Genomic DNA, 25412 nt, shown 5'->3' on the forward strand with positions numbered 1-25412 from the left:
CAACCCTCTATCAATAACTGGTAAAAGAAAAGACAGGTAGTAAGTAGACAGAAGTCTTGAATAGCACTATCACCTAATTTGCCTGAAATGGGTTTGTCAAACACTCTACACAACAGCAGGATATTTTTTTTCATATGTATGTGGAACAATATCCATGTGGTCCAAAGAACATTTTGCAAACCAAAGAAGCCAGATCATAAAAAAAATACATTTCAATGGAGAAAGAATAGTCTTTTTAAATGAATTAACTTGAAATGGATCAATGAACTAAACAGTACAAATGTAATAGAAAATCTTTATGTCTTTGGGTTAAGCAGAGATTTTATATCACCGAAAGCATAATCAGTAAATGAAAAAAGACAAATTGGATTTCATAAAAACTAAAAACTTCTGTACTTCTCATATCCTATAAAGGACTTGTGTTCAAAAAGATTTAAAGATCTCTCACAACTTAGAACAATTTTTTCAATGATGAAAACCCCCCCAAAATACTCAATATCATTATTGTTAGGGAAATGGAAATTAAAACCACAATGAAATAGCACTAGTCATTTCGAGTGTTTAAAACTATGCATGACCATAGCAAAAGTGCTCTTCAGGATGCTGTTGATGTAAATAAATATGCAAAAAACATATTGCATTATTTAAATGAGTCTTACCAAAAACTGAAATGGACATAAAAGAGATGGATAAAATGCGAAGCTGGCCAAGTTAATTAAATGAAGTGTTCACACCTGAGTATAAGATAGAATGAGGAGACTCCACTGGAAGGGCATGTAGGACTGGTAAGTGAAAACGAGGAATGCAATGCAATTACAGGGTAGTGATGCAACTACACTGCTTTTTTTTAAGTATTGGGTATTTCTTTTAAAACATTAAATTGTATACTTTATTTATTTTTATGTGGTGCTGAGGATTGAATTCAGTGTCTCATATGTGCTAGGCAAGTGCTCTACAATTGAGCTACAACACCAGCCCCAACTACACTGCTTTTTATATTTTTTCACCTTACAATTTGTTTTTAATTTGTTCTAATTAGTTACACATGACGGTAGAATGCATTTTGACACAGCATTCATAAATGGCATATAACTCCTTTCTTTTGGTTGTATATGATGTAATTATACAGATTATATAATCATATATGGACATAGGGTAATAATGTCTGACTCATTCTACTACCCTTTCTATCCCCTACTCTCACTGCCTTCTGCCCAAGCCAAAGTTACTCCATTCTTCCCTACCACACCCACCACATTATGGATCAGTATCCACTTATCAGAGAAAACATTTGGCCTTTGTTTTTTGGGGTTTGGCTTACTTCGCTTAGCATGATATTCTCCAGCTCCATCCATTTACCTGAAAATGCCATAATTTCATTCTTCTTTAAGGCTGAGTAATGTTCCATTGTGTATATACACCATATTTTCTTTATCCATTCATCTGTTGATATATAAAGAACTCAAGAAACAAATAACCCAATCAATAAATGGGCAAAGGAACAGAACAGGTACTTCACAGAAGAAATACAATCGATCAACAAATATATGAAAAAATGTTCAGCATCTCTAGCAATTGGAGAAATGCAAATCAAAACTACTCTAAAATTTCATCTCATTCTAGTCAAATGGCAATTATCAAGAATAAAAGCAATAATAAGTGTGTTATTAAAGATGTGGAGGGAAAGGTACACTCATACATTGCTGGTGGGACTGAAAATCGGTGTAACCACTTTGGAAAGCAGTGTGGAGATTCCTCAAAAAACTTGGAATGGAACTACCATTTGACCCAGCTGTTGCACTCCTTCGTTTATACCCAAAGAACTGAAAATCAGCATAATTCAGAGATATAACCACATCAATGTTTATAGCAGTTCAATTCACAATATCTAAAGTATGGAACCAACAATTATTTTTTTTTAAATCTCACCCTATCTAGCTGTTCTAAGATAGGAATTGCACTTCTGTGTAATGCACAAGACACAATGTCCTTATCATTAAATTTGACAGTGTATAAACCATAAAGGAAATTGCAGAGTAGGCTGCAACTTCACCCCATATAGTAAAACACGGTTGTGCAGGAACAGCTCTATAATTCCTTACTTGTTAAATCTAACACCTCTCCCTGGGAATGGGCAAAGGGGAAGTCCTGGTAGGACTGCTTACCACTTACCACTTACCGCTTACCCTGGCTCAGTAATACTGTTAAATGTCCTTCAAAAGATTTTTGGTTTTGTGTAATATTCAACAAGGAAAAAAAAACTATTTAAACATCAGGAAGTCATTTTCTTGCATGCATAATATTTATTGTGCAATTACTAGTTGGTTATAGTTATATTTATAAGAAATTAGCACCATTAACGTTTATATGCTGGCCAATTAAATCCTAAAAGTATATATAATTTACCAAAGTAAATAGATTATTTATAGTAAAGCTCTGTTGAATGAAGGAAAACAAAACAATGAGAAAGTCAATAAAAATTACAAGGTTTGAAAAACACTTAGTACTGACACTTCATTGAGGAAAAATAAAGAGTGGGAAACAAAAATCTCCATTATATTTGAATATACTTTTGAACACATCAATATGTTTAGATCTATCTTAACCAAATTATAAGTTGTGTTAGCTTTGGATCACTGTGACCAAAATATCCAACAAGAACAACTTGGAAGAGGAAAGGTTTATTTGGCTCTCATGGTTTCAGAGGTCTTAGTCAAAAAACAGCCAATTCCATTTCTCTGGGCCCAAGGTGAGGGCAAAGATCATGGCAGAATGGTGTGGTAGAGAAGCACTGCTCCATTCATGGCATCCAGCAAGCAGAGAGAGAGAAGGGGTTTCAGGGAAGATGAACCCTTCCAGGGCATATCCCCAGTGACTCACTTCCTTCAGGCCTGCCTCAACTGCCTACAGTTACCACTGAGTGAGTCCATTCAAACTAGGATGTACTGATTAGCTCTCATAGTCTAATCATTTCACCTCTGAACATTACAGCATCAACACAAGAGCTTTTGGACACCTGAGATGCAAACTATAACATAGGCAGACAATTTTAGGCTAGTTAGGATTCACTTACTATTTCAAACAAATAACATTTTTATAGTGTCCATGCATGGAAAACTTTGAGGTCCTATCAGACTTCTGTGGCCCTGGAGCCACATAGATACAGATGTCAATAGCCTAAAGTTTACAAAATAAGTAACTTTCAAACTAAATAACTTTCCAATTTGTAGTATGTAAATGAACAACAAGTTTCTTTTAAAGCAATACTATTCTCTTCCCACAATAAATTATAATACAAATTAAAATCAGTTCAAAGTTAAGGGGTTTTATTATATATACACTTACTGGTTATATTCTTATAATTTCCCTAGAGAAGCTCATTTAACTCTCTGGATGCTTTAGCCAGTGAAGGATACAAATTAGTACATTATCCATACACATGTGTGGGAATATTTTATGCTCTTCTCATTTTCTAAGTGAATAGACAGAATCTTTGACTTTCAACATGTGTTTTAGTAAAATGCTTTTGCTTATCAATAAAACAGGTAATAATTGATTCCTTTCCTTTTAGGAATATGACTACATTCAAACTAATATAACACTTTAATAGACATGAGTAACAGTATTATAATCATCTTATGACATATTTATTTGTTATATGCATACAGCTATATTAAATAAAAAACAATGAAGAATTTAATAAACAGCTTAGTTATTTGTAATATACATTTTTTAATACAAAGTCAGATTTTAGAAATTGTACATAGAAAGCAAAAAGCACTTTACATATTCATAATTAGCTTTAATATTTCTTTATACTGTACACACTGAAAATGTTTATATTTACTGATAAGGAATGCTAAGTGTATCCATCACCATTTGAATAGCTTGCAGAGAATTGGTGATTTCTTTTATACTATCTCTTCTTAAAACCCAATCCTGTTTAAGTCTGTTTTAAAAAATAAAAATAAAAATATGGCATTAAAACAGTATATTTCTTAAAAGAGTTAATTTCTTAAAAGTGTTAATTTTTATCTTTATGTGTTAACTAATTCATGACACATCATTTCTCTTACAACCTTTTCAAAGAGGTGGAAGAACTTCATATTATTGCCAATTATCAGTTCTAGAATATTTCCTTATGATACTGGCTTCTTTGAAGCTTATACTACTTATTTTGCTACCATCTTTTGCTCATTGACCATCTCCTAATTACGAACCTGCTCTTGGACTTCCCCCAACTCCTGCTACCATTCTCATTAATATCAACATCCATATGGCTAAAAAACCAACAGCATTCTCAGTTTTTGCAACCCTTTCCTTCCATTCTTTCTTAACCAATCCTTTCTCACATAGTTTACATTCTAGACTTTATCACCACTTCTGATTTATCCATGTTATCTGCTTTAATACAGTCACTGAACCAATTCCTCCACCCTGCTGAGATCTCTAGTTCACTTGACCTCAACACATACTTATTGTTCATTAGAATGTTATTCTCACTTTCCTCCCTAACTAGTTTAGTTATCTCAATATTATTCCATTCTGTTTCTTTCTCTTTTCAAACTTGTCTAGAAAATTCTATTTGGGTTCCAAATTAAATAAAAATATCTTCTTTCTCCATTCCTATACAGATATTGCTAAAGAAACTATACATTTTTATTTTATGTCAAATGGGCATTTGAATTGCCTAGTATGCTTCTGCTCTCCCAGATGACTATTTTATTTCTTTCCTCTTTTCAAATATCCCTTCCATACCCTCTAAGCTACTTCTGAGTTGTTGAGTTTAAAATATCACACCACATTGAGAAAACGGTATCAATCAGGGGAGAGTTTCATGTATCTTCTCACACAAATCCCTACCATGTACACTTCCATCTTCTTATTCTTTCTTGTTAAAAATCTAAATGCCTCACCATTGGTTAGTGGTAAAAATGCGGTATGTATCCATACGATGGAAAGGAGTGATAGAAAGGAGTGAAATTTCAATCCATGATCATATTCATTCATCTTTTGGCCTTAAGTGCTATCTACATCCTCAAACCAACAGTACTCCAATTTTTATCTAAAAAATTGTTCTTCTGTTCAACCATAGGCATGATTTTCCAATGGCTTATTTATATTTTCCTCTTATTTATGCTGTAGGTTTCTCAAGCTTATTCAAAACAAAAGCCATGCCATGATGCAACACTCCTGCCCACTCTGTGCTATCCTCTTCTCAACTCACCCTACAGGACTTAAAAATCACATGATGCTTTCTCGGCCATTCTCTTTATCTTAGTAGTTGTCACTATCTTTATTATTTCACTCATTAATCTGTTTGCTCATTGTCATTCTTCCTGAACCACATAGCTTTACGCTGCACAACCAAATTTAAGCACTTTGTAGTTCAAGATGCAGCTCTATATGATTTGTACTCCCTGATCATGGGGAGTAACCACATAAACAAACACACCTTAAAAAAAAAAGTAACATAAACTAGGTAAACCACAATTATCTTTATGGGTCTATAACAGGCTAAATGGTGACCCTGGATGATATATCTATGTCTAGTCACAGAATCTGTGATGTTACATTATTTAGAAAAAAAAGAAAACAGGTTTTTTTTTCTTTTTTTGCTGATATACTTAAGTAAAAGATCTTGATATAAAATCATCCTGGATTGGGCTGGGGTTGTGGCTCAGTGGTAGAGTGCTTGCTTAGCACATACGAGGCCCGGGTTCAATCCTCAGCACCACATAAAATAGAGATTAACATGGAAAATAAAACTGATATAACAAGGTTCTTAGCATTAGGTCTGAACTATTTAACATAAGGAATTTGTTGAATAGCTACTAAATACCCAAAGCTACATCAGTATTATTTCATTATAGTGAAATTGATTCCTTTAGATTTACTGAATAGTCTATTCTTTTTCTTTTTTTTTTTTTGGAATAGTCTATTCTTATTCAAATGTTTTTTCTCTATGGTTAAGAACAATATCTTGTTTATGATAGTGTTAACAAATATATATTTAAATGAATGAATGGTGACATGAAATTATAGAATACAATTAACTGCTTACCTTGAAACTATTCTGGTCCTTATTGGTGTTTCTGGAATAAAGGAAATACCTATGGAAGAATTCTTCTTTTGATTATTAAGTATTCTTTCAGCATTTATTTTATGTAAGTTTGTAGATGCTATAAATGCGGTCCACAACTTTGGGACTACTTCGTACATCCTAAAAAAGAAAGTGTACATTTACTAAAACCTAATAAAAATTCAATCTCTCCTAGAATAACAAAATCAATCATTTGAATACTATGCAGTAGGCTCTCAAGCTTTTAACAATCAAGAGCATGGCTCTCTAAGTATAGCAGGCAAATTATTTTAAATTGTGAAATAATATGTAAGACAATTATAAAGAGGAGAAATATTCAAAAATTGTAAATTTAATTCGATACTGAATGAAAAAAGGAACTATACTCAATATAACCTGTCATATCTAGATACTAAGTCCTATGAATTTTACCTCTTCCAACTTTCTAGAATCATCCACTTACCTCTCATTGACACAACCCTAGGTGAAGCACAATCTCTTGTCTAGCCACTACACATCTACATTTGCCTCCTTTAATGGTCTCCCCATTCTATACATGCTCTCCCAAATTCATTCTTCAGTCAGTAGCCAGGGTGATGCTAAAACTTAAATAGGAAAATATTATTCTCTTGCTTAAAATGCTTCAGTGGTTTCCACAGTTATCAGGGTAAAGGCAGGGCTCTGGTTACTCTTATGTTGATTGTGATACCTGGAGAGAATAACTCAGATGTCTCGGCACAGAAAAGCTTGAGACATATTTATGGTTATGATAGGTGGATAGAGAATTATACATGTCTTATTTCCTACCCTGCTAAGGTAATTTGTTATATTCTCTAGTAAGTAGGAAATTCTCATTTACATGACTGAAATAAATTCTATTTTCAGAATTCAGTTTCTTTAATATCAAAATGAAACAATGAATACACACACACACACACACACACACACACACCGATACTAGGCAAAAAACAACAACAACAACAACAACAAAAAAAAAAAAACTCAAGTTTGATCACATGCAAAATCCTATTTAGTGTAATGGTTACTAAAGGAAAAACATAAAATCTATACATAAAAGAACATAGAAAATAAGCTCAAAGAAAAGTAACTGATCAATACTTACAGAGGCTCTGTTTGCTGTCTTCAACAAAACAGCCGACAAACAACAAGTTTTTGTGAAAATGCTTCCACCCTTGTCTGCAACTTTGTCACCAGGCTTTTCTCGGTACATCTGCAAAAGCTCCAACAATGTGTGTATACAGTTTTCTACATCATAAACTGCTGAAGTAGTTTTCTCATACTTGAAGAGAACAGAATGAAATTAAAAGTTGTAATAAGCATACACATTTAAAACTGCCCAACCGTAAAGACAGCTTAGAGCCAAATCTTTGAAGTATCTGCCACAGGTACAAAGGACTTCATGAGATAATTTTTTGTTACTCCTATCATATTTGAATCTTATATGCATATTAATCTTTGACTTTCCTAACCACTTCAAAAGTTCCACATAAAACAAATTAAAGCTAAAATATATAAAAAAGAATATCTTGAAGTAAATATAAGCAAGCTTCTAAAGAGAAGACCATTTTAGCAAGACTCTCTCATGAAAGAGAACTTATCTGTTACAGTTAGTCATAGGGTAAGATAATGAGTAAGGCAAGATCTAATTATACTATTTTACATCCTTCTTGAGAGGAAGATGTACTTTAGAATAAAACAAATTTGATACTAAAAATCTAGGATTAGTTTTTCATGCTTTATTTAATGATACTATTACATTCTAGGATTAGTTTTTCATGCTTTATTTAATGATACTATTACATTCATACTGAAATTTGCATGATTTCAAAAAATAATCATTCTAACATAAAAATAAGAAACCATTAATAGCTAACACTTGCATGGTATGTTTATGTATCAAGAACTTTTAAGTATATTAACTCATTTAATCTTCACAGTAACATTTTGAGATGAGTATTATTTTTTTCTATACCCATTTTACTGTGGAAGAAAGTAAAGCAAAGAGAGGCCAAATAATGTATAACAGCTTGCAGAACTGGGATTCAAATTCAGTAGTTTGGGTCTATGTTCTTAACCACTATTCCTCAATATATTGTGTACATTACAGTCATGGTTGTGAGGGTGGGCAAGGAAGGTAAATGTCTCATCTTAATACCACTGATTGTATGCAACTTCTGTAAGCATTATCATTCCTTTTCTATAAAATGGGAAATATATGAGTTACTTTACAGGATTATTATAAGGATTAAATTAAATAATGTACAAAAATACTGACAAGTTCTCAATAATACTATTATTCATATTATTATTCATATTATAAAAGTAATAGAAATAAAACAACAAAATAGCATTCATATCTATAGTTATATTCATAAATTAAATATTTTTCCCCATCAAGACTCTTCATATACATGAATTTTAATATAGAGGCCTAATTTCAAACTTTGTTTTTTTTTTTTCCTTTTTTGGTGCCATGGATTGAGACCAAGGGTAGTGCTTAACCACTGAGCCAAATCCCCAGCTTTTTTTTTAATATTTATTTTGAGACAGTGTCTCACTAGGTTGCTTATAGTCTAAGCTGCTGAGGCTGGCTTAGAACCTGCAATCCTTCTGACTCCTTCCTGAGCTATTGGGATTAGGCATGCAGCACCATTCCCAGCCTAATTTCTAATTTAGAGCATTTCTACTCTACTTCGTAGAGACTCATCCAGTCCACACTGGATGTGTGTATATGTGGACGTATGTATTTAATCCTGCAGAGTAATACCTTTATTTTACAATTTATATAAATTCTATCAATTCTATCTATCTAATAATTTGCAGAGTTACATTTTTTGAACAATGAATATTTCATTATTAAAATGGAAAACTACCTTAGCTACATTAAGCAAAACTTGTACAGGATATCTGATGACCTCCATACAAGGAACACTACGATTACAACTTCGGATTAAAACAAATATTTTAGAAATTGCTCCACTCTCAGCCATGTTCTCACAACAACGTGGAGATATTCTGGTAACAACCTCTGAAAGAGAAAAAGACACGTTAATTTCCAGTAACAACAATGCATTACAATTTTATATATAACTATAATGTACTAAGTAGAAAAATAAATAAACAGAAGACCAATTGAATAGAGAAAGAGGACAGGGAAGGGACTGGGAGAAGAAGAAGTACAAAGGATTGAAATGGAGCAAACTGGCCGGGTGTGGTGGCGCATGCCCATAATCTCAGAGGCTTTAGAGGTGGAAGCAGGATGATTCCCAAGTTCAAAGCCAGCCTCAGTAACTTAGCCAAGCCCTATACAACTTAGCAAGATCCTGTCTCTAAGTGAAAAAATAAAAATAAAAAACAGACTGGGGATGTGGCTCAGTGGTTGAACACCCCTGGGTTCAATCCCTGGTACTTCTCTGCCCCCCCCAAAAGAAATGGAGCATATGAAGTTATATGCATTTATGTCAAAATGAACCCCACTACAATGCTCCAAGAAAAAATGAAGTCTTAGTTAATACTGTGTAATCACAATGTTCTTTAAATATTCAAAGATAAAAAATGCATTCCTAATCTTATGCAAGATATTGTTATAACAAACTAACCGAGGTGTTTTAGGGTCTCAAGAATGGCAGAAAGGTGCTTATACGTTAAAAGATAATGAAGTGCAAGTGTGGTTCTTTTGTAGAGTTTATCTTCTTCTCTAATATCCCTATTAACCATCTGAAGACATAACTGTATAGCTTTATTTTTGTACAATCATGTTTCTTCCTCCAAGAGTAGCCTCTCCATAATGCCTTAAAGAGATAAAAGAATGATTTTAAGATTACAGCCCGTATTGTTTTGAATTTATATATACATTTATTTCTACAAAATAAATATTTTCAGTAAATTTATATGATATGAACAGATACATTTCAACTAAAACCTCAATTTTGGTTTTATTCCTGTATCAAAAACCATAGTTTTCACTTATCTGAAGTTTAGTTATTCTACCATTAAATTTTTCCTGTCTTTTGCGAAGGAGAAAGAGACGTACTGCTTTCTGTATTACTGATGCAGCCCTATTTTTCTGGTTCATAAATTCTTGAACTTCATGCTCAATTTTATGATACTATAATATTTCTCAATAAATCTCTTTCGTTCTAATTTTGCTTGAAATCATCTCTGTTTAAAATGTGAAGATTTTTTCACTTTTAATACACACATTTTTAAAAGTAGACAAAAACGTACATACATTTATATACATATTTTATATATGTTAGCATTCTTCATAGCCATGTGAAGTTTACATGCTCCTTGAATTCTAAAAGCAGATAATATGAAGCTGCTATGAAGTGAAGGGGGAAGCCAAACTGGCTGTCAATGCTAAACTCTAAAGGAGAAAGAAATAGAAGGTCAAAACGCCTTTCAAACCTCCAGTATCATTTCCCCCTTCTACTTCGTAGAGACTCATCCAGTCCACACTGGATGTGTGTATATGTGGACATATGTATTTAATCCTGCAGAGTAATACCTTTATTTTACAATTTATATAAATTCTATCAAACTATACGACATTCTGAAAATTATTTTTTCACTAAATATTTTATTGGTACATGCATGTTAATTACACAAATAAGAAATTTATCCAGAATATAGAATTCCTATAAACCATAATAAAAAAGAACATCAAGTAGAAAAAGGGACAAAGTGCATAAAAAGAAAGATTAGAAAGAGCACATGATACACAGATAAGAACTTGAATAATAAATGTAAAAATTTCAGAACTGCTGGCAATCAAGTAAATGAAAAACAAAATGAGATACCATTTCCAATTCACTGGAATGGCAAAAATCAGGGTGTCTTCTGATGCCACTGTTGTGAAGGATTTAGAGGAACAGGTACCCTCCAACTTTACTAGTGGGAGTATAATAAATGAGTAAAATTACATCAGAGAGTAATTCACAGCTTTATTGCTGTTCCATAAAGAAGATTTCCAAACTTACAGTCATTCTAATAGCTATATGCTGAAAGTGTTACATATTATATGATCTTTCCATAAGGAATCTGAGAATTGTTCAATATATGTCAAAAATTTCTAAGAGGGAAGTTACATCTCATAGTTTTTCTGCAAAAGACAAACTGACCTGAATACAAATGGCTGAATTAACCCATTTGTTAGCATTCTTCATAGCCATGTGAACTTTATATGCTCTTTGAATTCTAAGAGCAGACAGATGATAATATGCAGCTGCTGTGAAGTGAAGGAGCCAAGCTTTGGCTCTCTGTTCTAAAATCTAAAGGAGAAAAAGAATATTAATAATCAAGTGTCTGACTTTTTTGATACACCAATATTTTAACTGAAGAAATTTTTTGAAGTACTATAACAAATGAGTTGATTGCTCAGTTGTATAGCATGTAGAATATTAAAATATTTTATTTTTTATTGGTTCTTTTTAGTTATATATAATATTAGGATTCATTTTGACATAATTCAAAAACAGAATATAATTTGCTATAATTCAGATCCCAGTACATCTCTTTTCCTTCCCCCACTTCCTGCCCTGTTCCCTTCCCTCTATTAAAGTGTCTGATTCTTAAGATAGTTTTTTCTCTTATGTAACTATCATGATTCAATGTGATTATAATCCTGTATTTCAAAATATTTAGAATAATTTAACTCATGATTCATAGTATGTAAGCAAAATTATAGCATTTAACTAACCTACCCAACAACAGCAATTTAAGACCTTCAATGTATGAATAATGAAAGATATCAATGCTAAAAAACAAAAAAAGGCTACTGTATTCCAGCAGAATAGTTAGAAATGGTGATGTTAAATCTGATAAAATTATATGAATTAATTGTTCCAGTATTAGTGTAGCACAAATCCAGTGTAAGATTCTTATAGTATGGCTTTCAACAGTGATCTTGGGGCTTTAGATTTCTAATATATATGAGTAAAATACAAAAGAACTCTATTTTAGGTTCAAATCAGGCTGTTATGTCTATGCCAGTGCTTTATATATTGGAAGCCAAATGTCATGAGCTCCCTTAACAGAATTACCTTTTGCTGAAGATTGGGTGACATCACAGGAATGGTAGTTACAATTCCTTAAGGGCAGCAAAAGGCTACCTGAGTAAAAATTAACATCTTTAACCTATGAAACCTTTCCCTCATACTTCTTTCAGTTTTTTTGTTGAGTCATTATACAAGAGAAATTTTATTTTGCATCTCTGGCAATGGGAAGCAGCAGGGTCCCACAAATTTCCCACAAATCACAGGATTTCATGCTTTTATGTCTGAATTTTATTCCTTCGTGTGTGTATATGTTTATGTACACAACATTTTCTTTATCCATCTAATGATGAGCACTTCAAATGAATCCATAACCTGCTGGCTACTGTGAATATGACTTCAATAGATATATAAGTGCATGAGTCTTTTCAACATATTGATTTTATGTTTTTTGGACATGCACACACACACATACACACACACACATTGGGATTGATAGATCATATGTTGGGATTGATAGATCATATGGCAATGCTATTTAGTTATTTCAGAAAGCTCCAATGCTGTTTTCCCTATCATGTTTCTATCATCAGTGTGCAAGTATTTATATTTATCCACATCCTTGCCAGCACTTGCTATTTATTTATTTATTTATTATCTTTTTGAAAATAGGCATTCTTCCTGGAGTCAGGTGATATTTCATTCTGGTTTTGATTTGCATTTCCTTAGTAAATAAAGATATTGAACTTTTTCATGTGTATGTTTTCTTTTGAGAAATGTCTGTTAATATATTTAGCCCATTTGTAAATTGGCTTATTTATTGTTTTGCTATTGAGTTGTTTGTGTTCCTTATATATACTAGATATTAACAGATATGTAGTTTACAAATATTTTCCATAATTCTATAGATTGTGTCTTTGTTGGTTGTCTTTGTTGTACAGAATCTTTTTAGTTTGCTCTAATCCCATTGTCAACTTTTGGTTTTGTTGCTTGTGCATTTAGGGTCACATCAAAAAAAAAAAAAAAAAAAAAAAAAAATATATATATATATATATATATATATATATATATATATATATATATATCATATATCTCTGGAAAAATGTCCTGAATTATTTTTCCTATGTTTTCTTCTGGCAGTTTAAATTTTAGTTCTTACATTTTTGTCTTTGATCTATTTGAGTTGATATTTGTAAATGTTATGGTTTAGTTATGAGTTATGGTTTAGTTATGAAGTGAGCCCCAAAAGTTCATGTGTGAGACAATACAAGAACATTCAGAGGTGAAATGATTGGTATCAGGGTAATGCTTATAAAAACCTTGACCTAATTAGTGCATCAATCTACTTGAATGGACTAACTGGGTAGTGACTGTAGGCAGGTAGAGTGTGGATAGATGAGGTAGGTCACTGAGGGCATGCCTCTGGAAAATATATTTTGTCTCTGGTAGCAGAGCTCTCTGTGCTTCCTTGATGCCCATGTTCTGAGCTACTTTATTTTACCATACCTTTCTGCATGATGTTCTGCCTCACCTCCAGCTCAGAAAAATGGAGTGAGCCATCAATGCCCTGAGACTTCTGGAATCATGAGTCACAAGTTAAATTTCCCTCCTCTAAATTGTCCTTATCAGGTCTTTTGATCACAGTGGCAGGAAAACTGACTAGAACTATGAGAGATAGGGATCTGGTTTCATTCTTTTGCACAAGGATATCAGTTTTCCCAGAAACATTTTTTTTTTCTTTTGAAGACATTGTTCTTTCTTCATTGTGGGTTCTTGGCTCCTTTATCAATAATATGTGGGGTGTAAATGTGTGTAATTACTTTTGGGGTCTTTTTTCAGTTCTATTGGTCTTTGTCTTTTTATGTCAATACCATACTGTTTTGATTATTAGCGCCTTTTTATATTTTTAATAAAATAGTGTAATGCCTCTTACTTTGATCCTTTTGCTCAGAATTGCTTTGGCTATTTGGAGTCTTTTGTTTTTATGTATGAACTTTACAGTTGTTTTTCTATTTCTGTGAAAAATTGAATTTGTATATTGTATTTGATCTCTTCATTGTTTTAGGTAATATGGCATTTTAATAATAATAATTTTTCTAATTCATGAACATGAAACATCTTTCCATTTATTTGTATACTCCAGAATTTCTTTCATCATTGTGTTGTAGTTTTCATTGCAGATGTCTTTCACCTGTTTGGTTAAGTTTATTTCTTATTATTAATTCTACTAAGGTGGCATATCACTTGAGTTGATTTGCATATACAGAATCACCCTTGCATTTCAGTGATGAATCCCACTTGATCAGAGTGAATGATTCTTTTTAATATGTTGTTAACTTTGGTTTGGTAGTATTTTGTTTAGAATTTTTTTTTTTATGTTTATCAGGGATAGTGAGCAATAAATCACTTTCTTTCATGGGATGGCAAGACTTTATCTGGTTTTGATGTCAGGGTAATGCTTGCCTCAGAAAGTATTTGAAAGAACTTCATTCTCTTTTTTTAAGTTTTTTGAATAATTAAAAAAAAATTGGCATTAATTCTTCTTTATGTATTTGGTAGTCAGTTTCACAGTGACATTATCAGGTCCTAGGCTTTTCCTTGATGGAAGACTTTGTATTACTGATTCAGGCTCATTGCTCATTATTGGTCTGTTCAGGTTTTCTATTTTTTTTTATTCAGTTTTGTTGGATTCACCTTTTCTTATGAATTATCTTGTTCCTTGGCATATAGTGATTTGTATTCTGTGGTATCAGTTGTAGTGTCTCAACTTTCATCTCTGATTTCATTGTTTGAGTCCTCTCTTATTTTTGCTAAAAGTTTGCTAATTTTGTTTGATTTTTCAAAAGACCAACTCTGTTCCAACAATCTGTTGTGTTGTTCTTTAGCAGCCATTTATTTATTTATGATGTGATCTTTATTCTTTCTTTTCTTTTGCCAATTTGGGGTTATGTTTGTTATTTTTCTATTTTCTTTAGGTAAATGTTGGGTTGTTCATTTGAGATCATTCTACTTCCTTAAGATAGCGATTTATTGCTTTGTATATCTTTCTTCTTTCAACTGCTTTTACTGTATTCCATAAGTTTTAGTATGTTGTGTTTCCATTTTCATTTATCTCCATAAGCTTTTCTATTTCTCTTTTAATTACTTCAGTGACCCAGTGGTTGTTCAGGAATATATATTTTAATTTCCATGTATTTATGTTTCCAGACTTCCTCCTGATACTGATTTCCGCATTCATTTCATTGTGGTCAGAAAAGATACCATATTATTTTCATTTTTAAAAAATGTCTTAAGACTTATTTATTGGCATAACATTAACATAGAACTCATTTCAGAGAGTATTCATATAAAGTTAAGAAGAATGTGTATTCTCCATCTGTTGGATGGAATGTTCTGGAAACACCTATTTGTTATAATTTATCAATAGTATTTTAGATTAAATATTTAGTCTTGGTTTCAGAATACCATTCCCAAATTACCATGAACAAGTCTTTTAACTTCTATGAATCTCATCTTTAATATATAATGGGGATTTGTGACTGTTTAAAGGAAAAACATATATTTTGTCAAATGTAGCTCCATTTTATTAGTAATATGATAACTTATTTTCTAATTTGTCACCCTTGTTTTCATTTTATATTTTTATATGCTTCTAACTTGTTTTAATTTAGAAATGGCAAGATAAAAAATCACACACATGGCCTGGAGTTGTAACTCAGTGGTAGAGTGTCTGCCTAGCACATGTAAGACACTGGGTTCAATCCTCAGAACTACATATAAATAAAATAAAGGTATTGTGCTCATCTACAACTTAAAATATTTTTTAAAAAACAAAAACACACACATTATACATATACAATCATGCTATATTGGTATAAAAAGCATATAGTAGCAAATTTTAAAATATGTGAAAAATGAGATATGATCTCAATTATAATATAATCTTATTAATTGTAAATAAAAGAGTATGCAAGTCTGGTTATAGTCTGGATATAAAAATTATAAAGCAATTAAAGTTCTAAAACTGATAAGAGAAATTTTGCCAGATTTACTATTGACTGTTCATTGGTAATCACAGTACTTTAAAAAAAAACAGAAGTGAGGCATGTCTTCAGAAAAACAACAAAACAGCAAAAGAAATCGATGAGACAATCATTTTTATTTTTACATGTTTTCAAATATATCTTTGGATAAGTTTTATTCTTCAAATTTATGACTTAAAACATAAAATTAATAGATTCATGTAACAAACATCTATGAGCCAGCATCTATTCTTAAACCTCTGAATGTCTTAGCTTAATTATGTCATCTATTAAAATGACTTTATTCTAAATGAGAAAATCAAACCCACTAAGTATATGTATAATTTGCAATTCAATTATGAAAAAGTTCTTCACTAAAAATAATTAGGTGGTAATTACACCCCCCACCAGTGTAAAGATTAAGTCAATATCATGTAGAAGCTTATGCTGTTCAATCCTTTTGCTATTTTCCCTCAGCAAACAATAAAGAAAGGTTTATGATATATGAAAACAAGCATAAATAAATGACTAAAATTACTTGTGAGATCTTGCAATCGTAGAAAGGTAGATGATCATAACAATAATAACTCTTTAGATTTTTTTAACCTCAGATAGTATTTCTGATTTGTGCAACTGTATTGGGCCTATTAATTTATAGTCATATTTTAATTTTTTTTCTGCTTGTACAGGGTTTTGAAAATTATCTCTTCTTCTTTTACTCTATGTATTAATACATGGATAATTAAAAGTCAAAAATACATTTCAGACCTCTGAGATGCCTTATTTGAAAATGTTTTCTTTCCTCAATGGCCTCATGACCTCCTTTCAGTCTTGGCAATTGCTTTTTAATTTTTAAATTTTAATTTAGAAGACACTTAATTTAAGTGTAGCTGATGATAGGAAGTATCATTGTGTAATAAACATGATTTTCTCATTTTTGCCCTTTTTTCTTTCAAATTAATAGAATAAGAAGTTCCAACATTTTGAATAAGGTACATTACCTTCTTATTTCCTGTCTTTATTCTTTTCTGATGCAGGTCAGCTAGACCTCAATATAGAAAGCCAGGTCAGTCAAGCATTACTTATTATCCTTTATTGCCATCTATTCTTTGCCTTTTACTTTAGCCTAGACTGAACAGAATCCAGGACATCCAAAAACAAAGATTGTTTCTCCTCTCCTGCTATCGTATCTTACCATTTATCATGACATCACAGCAGCACTAACAACAATGCTATTCTTTAGAGTAGACATCTGTGTTTTACAACACCCCTTTTGCTTAGGAAATGTATCCATGGGTGCAATAATACTAAGATTAAAAGTTATGTTTTGTGGTAGGATATCTATTACAACAGATTGACTTTGGAGGAATTTGGAAACCGAGTCACATAGAGATTGAAATTTCGTTAACTTAATTTTTGAGATGCTAAGGTCATCATAAAAGTGGCCACTATTTTGATTTCTTAGATCAGGCTTTATTTAATACACAATGGCCCCAGAATTTAAAAAAATCAATTTTAGGCTGGGCTCAGCAGCCCACTGTAATTCCTGTGGCTCTGGAGGGTGAGGCAGGAGGATCACAAGTTCAAGGCCAGGCTCAGCAATTTAGCAAGGCCCTAAGTAATTTAGTGAGATCCTGTCTCAAAACAAAAGCACAACAGAAAAAGAATTAAAAATAAAAATTAAAAAACAGGATGTGGATATGTCTCAGTGGTTAAGTGTCTGTGGCTTCAATTCCCATAGCAAAAATAAAGGAAGAGAGAGATTAAAGAAATCTGATTTAGTTGCCCTCTGGAAATAATGTATGGATATTAATCTATTTTGGATTATAGATTTTTCATGATTTAGTTTCTTTAGAACTCAGAATCCTTTGTGCTAACTTAATGACCATATATATTTTTCTCATGAAGTCTTTTACTTTTTTTTATTGCATTAATCTGCCATCCTTTTGCACTCTGCAAAATTATTCAATGATATGCGAACAGTGCAATAGGGCATAATTGTGGAAATAATTTTCTGTTGTCTATTGAGAAATAATTTTTAAGATTCAGGTATACTTTGTAAGATGAATTTCTGGTCTTCAGGTAATTTAATATGGTGATCAGAGGGTTCTGGATAACAGTTAAATTTCATGTTCCCTGTCCCCAACTGTCTATAATGTAGCAATAACATGTAGAAAACAAGTCTGTGTATATGATCATGCTAGTTTTTTTCTTGATAGTTAAATGATCTTTATTGTTTGGTTCAAAAGTTAAGCCTAAATGCTACTAAAATCAGAACTGGCCTAGCAGAGAGGGTCAGGTTCAGTGATTTCTTTGGCTTTTTTTTTTTATGGTACTGGGGATTTAATTCAGGGCTCTTTTCCACTGAGCTCTATCCCCCAGCCCAAACCCCCTTTTTATTTTTAGTTTTTTTTAATTTTGAAACAGGTTTTCACTAAGTTGCTGAGGCCTACCTCAAACTTGTGATTTTCTTGTCTCAGCTTCCCAAGTTGCTGGGATTATAGGCCCGTGTCCCTGTGTCCAGTTTCAACAATACATTTCCCCATTGTTATCCAGAGCCTAAAGACACTTGGAAGCAAAAAAAAAAAAAAAAAAAAAAAAAATTCAGAGAGAACAGATTTCAGCAGAAACCAAAATGTATCCAAAAGGAAGGGGTTTAGAATATCCCTTCCATTCTTTCAAGGGTATAAAAAGGAAGAAATTTTTATGTTATGTAGGATGCTTGTCAATGATTATGATTGGAGGATAAATTAACTTTTATAGTTAATTGATCTACCATATACCAACTTAGATCATGCATTGTTTTAGCAAACAGTTTAGTTTTTATAATACTCAGGATGTTCCCGCTCAGCAAATTCCTTCCTTTTGACAAGTCAGCAAGTTCAGAGTTGTTACCACAGAACCAAGTGGATTCTGAATCTCACATGGAGTCACCAGTGTCAACATTCTTTCAGGTCCTTTTCTCTCTTTTTTATGGTCACCCTTCGCTCTCCCACAACAGAAAAAGAAAACACTATAATGTGGTATTGCAAATGTTGAGTCTAATTACCCATAACTGGATTCATTATATTGCAAATGGCCATGTCCTTGGGAATCTTTTTTTTTTCAAATTCTAAAGGAGATAGGAAGTTTAATAATTAAAGTTTGACTTCCTGGGGAAGATTCTGATTCCCTAGAGCTCATGTAAAGTAACAGAATGATTAGAAGACCTGTCTAGTCCTTGAACATCAATGCATGTGCTTTTACTTCAGATTTGAGGAGTGCTGCCTTTTGGTGGGAGACTTCAGCAGTGTAAGCCTAATAACAAAGTGCATTGTTTTCCATTTTCCTTGATGTTTTCTATGTATACGTGTCTTTCTATCTGGGGCACTTAATATGAAGAAAAACCCTACTAATATCAAACAATTAAAATTGAGTTCATGAACCTGAAAAGAATTTGCTCCCAAAAGGGAGAACAATATGTCTGTCGTCCCTTGCTGTCATCTTTTGAAATTTATATCTATTCAGTTTTAAATATAGCAAAATAATTCTGGGATTATATTCACCTAATTGACAGAATATATTTTTAGAATGAAATGATTATACCAGGTTTTGAAATCAGTGCATATATTTAAATTTTACAAAATCTTATACACGTGAGATTGTTCTTGGGTCAGTCAAGAATTAACAGAACTTTCTAAAAATATAGCACAATCTTTTGTATTAACCTTTTGAATGATTAGTATGCCATATGTTGTATAATTAATAATGAGAACACTTGAATTAATACTTCCATCTGGTCCAAAATATGTGTAGGAAAAATAGGCTTCACTCTTTGTAACAGATAGGGACTGTGTTTTGTGGCATAAAATAGAAAAAAAATTCCAAAATAATAGTGGCTTGAACAAGGACTGAGTTTATGTATCTCACTCAAAATAGTTGCAGAAATAGGAATTCAAGATGGGTTAGGCATTTCTACCACTCTCTTGGGAACCGGGCTTTGTCTCATGTCAACTCTAGCACTTCTAGGTTCTAATCATATTTCTTAGTGTCCCCAATAATTTCAGCTATCCATTCACATGCCAGGGAGCCAAGATAATAAAGGAGGAAGAAGAAAAGACCACACCTTTATAAGATTTCCTAGAATTCCCATAAAACCCCTTCCCTTATAAATCAATGGCCCAAATTTAGTCACATGGCCACATACAGCAGAAAGACCCTTAGAAATATGTCTTTCACCCAAGTATGGGTCGGTTCTGTTGCTAAAGAGAACAGATTTTGGGGAAGTAATGAATGGTCTCTTTTACAATGTTTGAGACATTAATATTCTCAAAAATAATAAAATATTAAAGGCTATACATTTTAAAGTGACAGTGAAAGATGGTCATGTTTTAGAGAAAGCTATAATGACAATTTGAATCTATTTATATTTTTTTAAAAAAACTTTAGCTTGATAATATTGCTTATCGAGTATAAAATAGTAACAGGCAGATGTCTCAGCTTCATCCAGGAGAAGAAGCGTTGTTATTTCCTCTTTCCTTAATTCATTTCTCTTGGTCAGGAGAGAGACAGATAGCATCACCCTTCTCCTTGCTCTCTTAAACTTAGGAAACTCAAGTAGTCTACCTTTAAGTAATCTCGGGGGAGAGAGAGGCTGGGAGCAAAGGAGAAAAGCCAAGTTTATTACTAAAATGAACAATGATAGTATATCATGCAGTAAATTTGAAAAGTGACTTGATCTGTTTTATACATACTAAAGAAGTTCATATTCCTTCACTATGTTCTGCTCATATATTTTGACTACTTGATCAGTTATATTAAAACATTTTTAACAATTTTCTTGTTAGTCCCTAGATTATGCTTGATTTCTTCTTCAGAGCATCTATAAATTTAGAATCTGCTATGATATTTGGATAGGGCAAAACCACACAAGTATCAAACTAGAAATTGGCTAGTTTTCCCAAAGTTATGAATAAATTTCATTAATTGTGGTTCCACTGAAATTAGACATTTTTTTTTATTAAATAAGCATGATTATTGAATAACGTCTAGTTAATATGTGTGAGAGAGAGAATACCTTGTACAAAGCAATATAAAATGCACCAATAGCTTAGTACACATTAATTATTGTGCTTAATATGCTCCAATATAGCAATTAATATATTTCTTAACCTTATTTTTACTCAATTATTTTAAAGTAGCTACGTTTAGCTTTATAAATGGATAGTGTAGTTTCAATTCTAAGATGTTCTTTCTATTGTACCCTCTGAGAAACTTTAGATCACACAAGTTGCTCAAGGATGTGTGATTTAAAACCCATTCTAGTTTATGAATAACCACATCTGACTGCAATTAGGAGAAAATGAAAGTTTTATTTAAATATCTTTACTGTTTTGACTGTCTTTTTAGGTTATTGTGCTGAATGTTTCTCATAATTTTGGACTAAATAGAATCCTATCATAAAGAAAATGAATGTTTAAATAATTTTTATTTGGCAAAAATATAAATTTAAGAAATTTCAAAGATGAAAATATTGACAATAATTTTTATGATTTAAGAAATGTCATTAATACTTGTTTATCTAAACATAAAACTAATTCTTAACTCAAAAGCATAATGACAGGGACTGGGGATGTGGCTCAAGTGGTAGCATGCTCACCTGGCATGTGCAGGGTGCTGGGTTCGATCCTCAGCACCACATAAAAATAAAATAAAGATGTTGTGTCCACCGAAAACTAAAAAAAATAAAAATGAAAAATATTTAAAAATTCTCTCTTTAAAAGAAAGCATAATGACAAATATGAAATAGAAAAAAATGTTCACAGCAACATAGACATACTGCAGCATAGTCAATAATGAATAATGTTACATCTACTTAACATATAAATCGTGCTCATGAATAATATAAATTAAAAAATATTAGAACGGTTAACAATATTAGAACGTTCAATGAAGAATTCAAATCACAATAAGATATATATTAGCTATATAATTATTTTATTTACTCTAATTTGTTATATATGACATCAGAATGCATTTCATTTCATATACACATATAGAGTACAATTTTTTTATATCTTTTGCACACAAAGTAGAATCACACCATTTGTGTCTTCATACATGTACTTAGGCTAAAGATATCCATCTCATTCCACAATCTTTTCTACTCCTATTCCCCCTCCCTTCCCCTACCTCGGCTTTTCCCCTTTGCCCTTTCTTGAGTTTCTCTAATCCTCCCTCCAACCTCATTATGAATATGCATCCTTATGTCAGAGAAAACATTTGGCATTTGATTTAATAAGATGGGCTAACTTCACTTAGTATTATATTCTCGCACTCCATCTATTTTCCTGCAAATGCCATGATTTTATTCTCTTTTAATGCTGAATAGTATTCCATTGTGTATATATACCACATTCATCAACTGATGGACATCTACGTTGGTTCCACAGTTTAACTATTGTGAATTGTGCTGCTATAAATATTGATGTGTCTCTGTCCTTGTAATATGCTGTTTTTAAGTCCTTTGGGTATATACTGAGGAGTGGGATAAATGGGTCAAATGGTGGTTTCATTCTCTGTTTTCCAAGGAATCTCTAAACTCCTTTCCAAATTGGCTGCACCAATTTGCAGTCCCACCAGCAATGTATGAGTGTGCCTTTTTCCCCACATCCTTGCCAACACTTATTGTTGTTTGTATTATTAATAGCTGCCATTCTGACTGGAGTGAGATGAAATCTTAGAGTACTTTTGATTTGCATTTCTCTAATTATTAGATATGATGAATGTTTTTTCACATGTTTGTTGTTTGATTATATCTTGGCCCATTTATTGATTGGTTTATTTGGTTTTTGGTGCTTAAATTTTCGAGATTTTTATATATCCCAGAGATTAGTGCTCTATTGGATGTACATGTGGTAAAAATTTGCTCCCATTCTGTAGGCTCCATATTCACCTCACTGATTGTTTCTTTTGCTGAGAATAAGCTTTTTAGTTTGAATCCATCCCATTTATTTATCTTAATTTAATTATTGTGCTATAGGAGCCTTATTAAAAAAGTTGGGGCATAATCTGACATGATGGAGATTTTGGACTACTTTTTCTTTTATTAGACACAGTGTCTCTGGTTTGATTCCTAGGTCCTTGATCCACTTTGAATTGAGTTTTGTTCATGGTGAGAGATAGGGGTTTAATTTTATTTTGTTGCATATGGATTTCCAGTTTTCTCAGCACCATTTGTTTGACTCTTGAAGTTGAGAAGCATTTGTTTGATGAATGTTATATCTTTTGGGTGATTGGTCCCTTGAGCAGTATGAAATGTTCTTTTTTATGCCTTTTTATTAACTTTTGCTTTCAGTCTGCTTTATTTGATAGAAACCCCTGCTTGTTTCTACAGTCCATGTGAGTGGTATGGTTTTTCCCAACCTTTCACCTTCAGTCTGTGGATGTATTTTCCTATGAGATGAGTCTCTTGGAGGCAGCATATTGTTGGGTCTCTTTTAAAAATTAAATCTGTCAGTCTATGTCCTTTGATTGGTGAATTTAGGCCATTATAATTCAGGCTTATTATTGAGACATGATTTGCATTCCCAGCCATTTTTGTTTATTTTTGATATTTAACTTGACTTGGTTTCTCCTTTGATTAGTTTTTGCTTTACTGTAATACCTCCCTCTGCTGATTTTCATTGTTGTTTTTCATTTCTTCCTCATGGAATATTTTTGCCAAGGGTATTCTGTAATCTAGGCTTTCTAGCTGTAAATTCTTTCAACTTTTGTTTATCGTGGAAGATTTTTATTTCATCATCAAATCTAGAGCTTAAGTTTTCTGGATAGCAAATTCTTGGTTGGCATCCATTTTCTTTCAGAGCTTGATATATGTTTTTCCAGTGTCTTCTAGCTTTGAGGGTCTGGTTTGAAAAATCTGCACATATCATATTTGGTTTCCCCCTATATGTAATCATATTCCTTTCTTTCATGTGTTTTAATATTCTCCCTCATTATGTATGCTAGGAATTTTCATTTGAATGTGACTTGGGATGGATCTGTTGTGATTTTATACATTTGGCATCCTTTAAGCCTCTCATATTTGGTTTTCCAATTCATTTTTCCTGTTTGGAAAATTTTCTGATATTATTTCATTGAATAGGTTGTTCATTTCTTTGGTTTGGAAATCTATGCCTTCCTCTAGCCCAATAACTCTTAAATTTGGTCTTTTTATGATATTCTATACTTTTTGAATGTTCTGCTCATGGTTTATTATCATCTTTATTGTAAGGTCTACATTCTTTTTAAGATTATATATTTTGTCTTCATTGTCTGAGGTCCTGTCTTCCAAGTGGTCTAATCTGTTGGTGATGCTTTCAAATGAACTTTTAATTTGGGTGCTTTTTTCCATTTGAAGGATTGTTGTGTTTTTTTTTTTTTTTTTTGAACCTCTATCTCCCTGTTGAAGTAATCTCTTGCTTCCTGATTTGTTTATGTAGTTCTTTAACAAAATGATCTTTTGCTGCTTGTAATTTACTCTCTTATATCATCCTTTAATTCACTGAACATTTTAATTATGTACATCCTGAACTCCTACTCTGTTCTTTCTTCTTTTTCTGATGGCCATGGATTCTAATAATGTAGTATCTTAATTTGTTGGGGGCACTTTCTTCCCTTATCTTTTCAGATTGTTAGTGTGTCTTTCCTTCTAGCTCTGTGGATCCGAGGCATTACCCTATAGGCTTATAATGCCCCTGCAGGGTTCAAATACCTCTCCTTTGAGGGGAAGGACAATATTATCAGTTCCCAATCTAAACAATACATAAGTTTAAACCAAATAAATGCTATTAAAACATTTACATTTTGTCACAATATACAGAAGTGATGAATTCAGTTATTATCTATATTACCTACAATAAACAGTAGGTGTGCAAAATGGTTTAAAGTTTCTGATGGTAGACAAAGAACCAGGGATGAGGTGTAGGATGATATGCTGAGGAGGTAGGAGGTGAGGATATATCTTAGATATTGTATCTTCATAGTGTGAAAGAGGAATCTAAAGAAGAAGGTTTGTAACAGGAGAAGAGAAAGGAAGAAATTTGGGGTAGACAAGTAAGTGGGAAGACATTAGAGTTCATAAAACTGACACACATAAATATTAAGAAAAATAAAAAATAGTAAAAATAGGAGAAAAAGAATATACAACACAACTATTATATCCTATTCAGACTTTCCAGTCCTCGGTATTCTAATTCATGCAAAGTACTTGGTTTCACATATGTTAGGGATGTGAGGGTGGGAGAATAGAGAGAGAAAAGAAGAAAGAAC

At 32.2% G+C, this 25412-nt stretch overlaps 1 pseudogene; it reads right to left on the bottom strand.

The window, feature by feature from the left end:
- Window positions 1-3843: 3843 nt before the first annotated feature.
- Window positions 3844-12171, bottom strand: LOC143640799 (abnormal spindle-like microcephaly-associated protein homolog; annotated as a pseudogene).
- Between the last annotated feature and the right edge of the window lie 13241 nt (window positions 12172-25412).

This window comes from Callospermophilus lateralis, unplaced genomic scaffold, assembly GCF_048772815.1.
Source record: "Callospermophilus lateralis isolate mCalLat2 unplaced genomic scaffold, mCalLat2.hap1 Scaffold_62, whole genome shotgun sequence".
NCBI classification, from domain to species: domain Eukaryota; kingdom Metazoa; phylum Chordata; class Mammalia; order Rodentia; family Sciuridae; genus Callospermophilus; species Callospermophilus lateralis.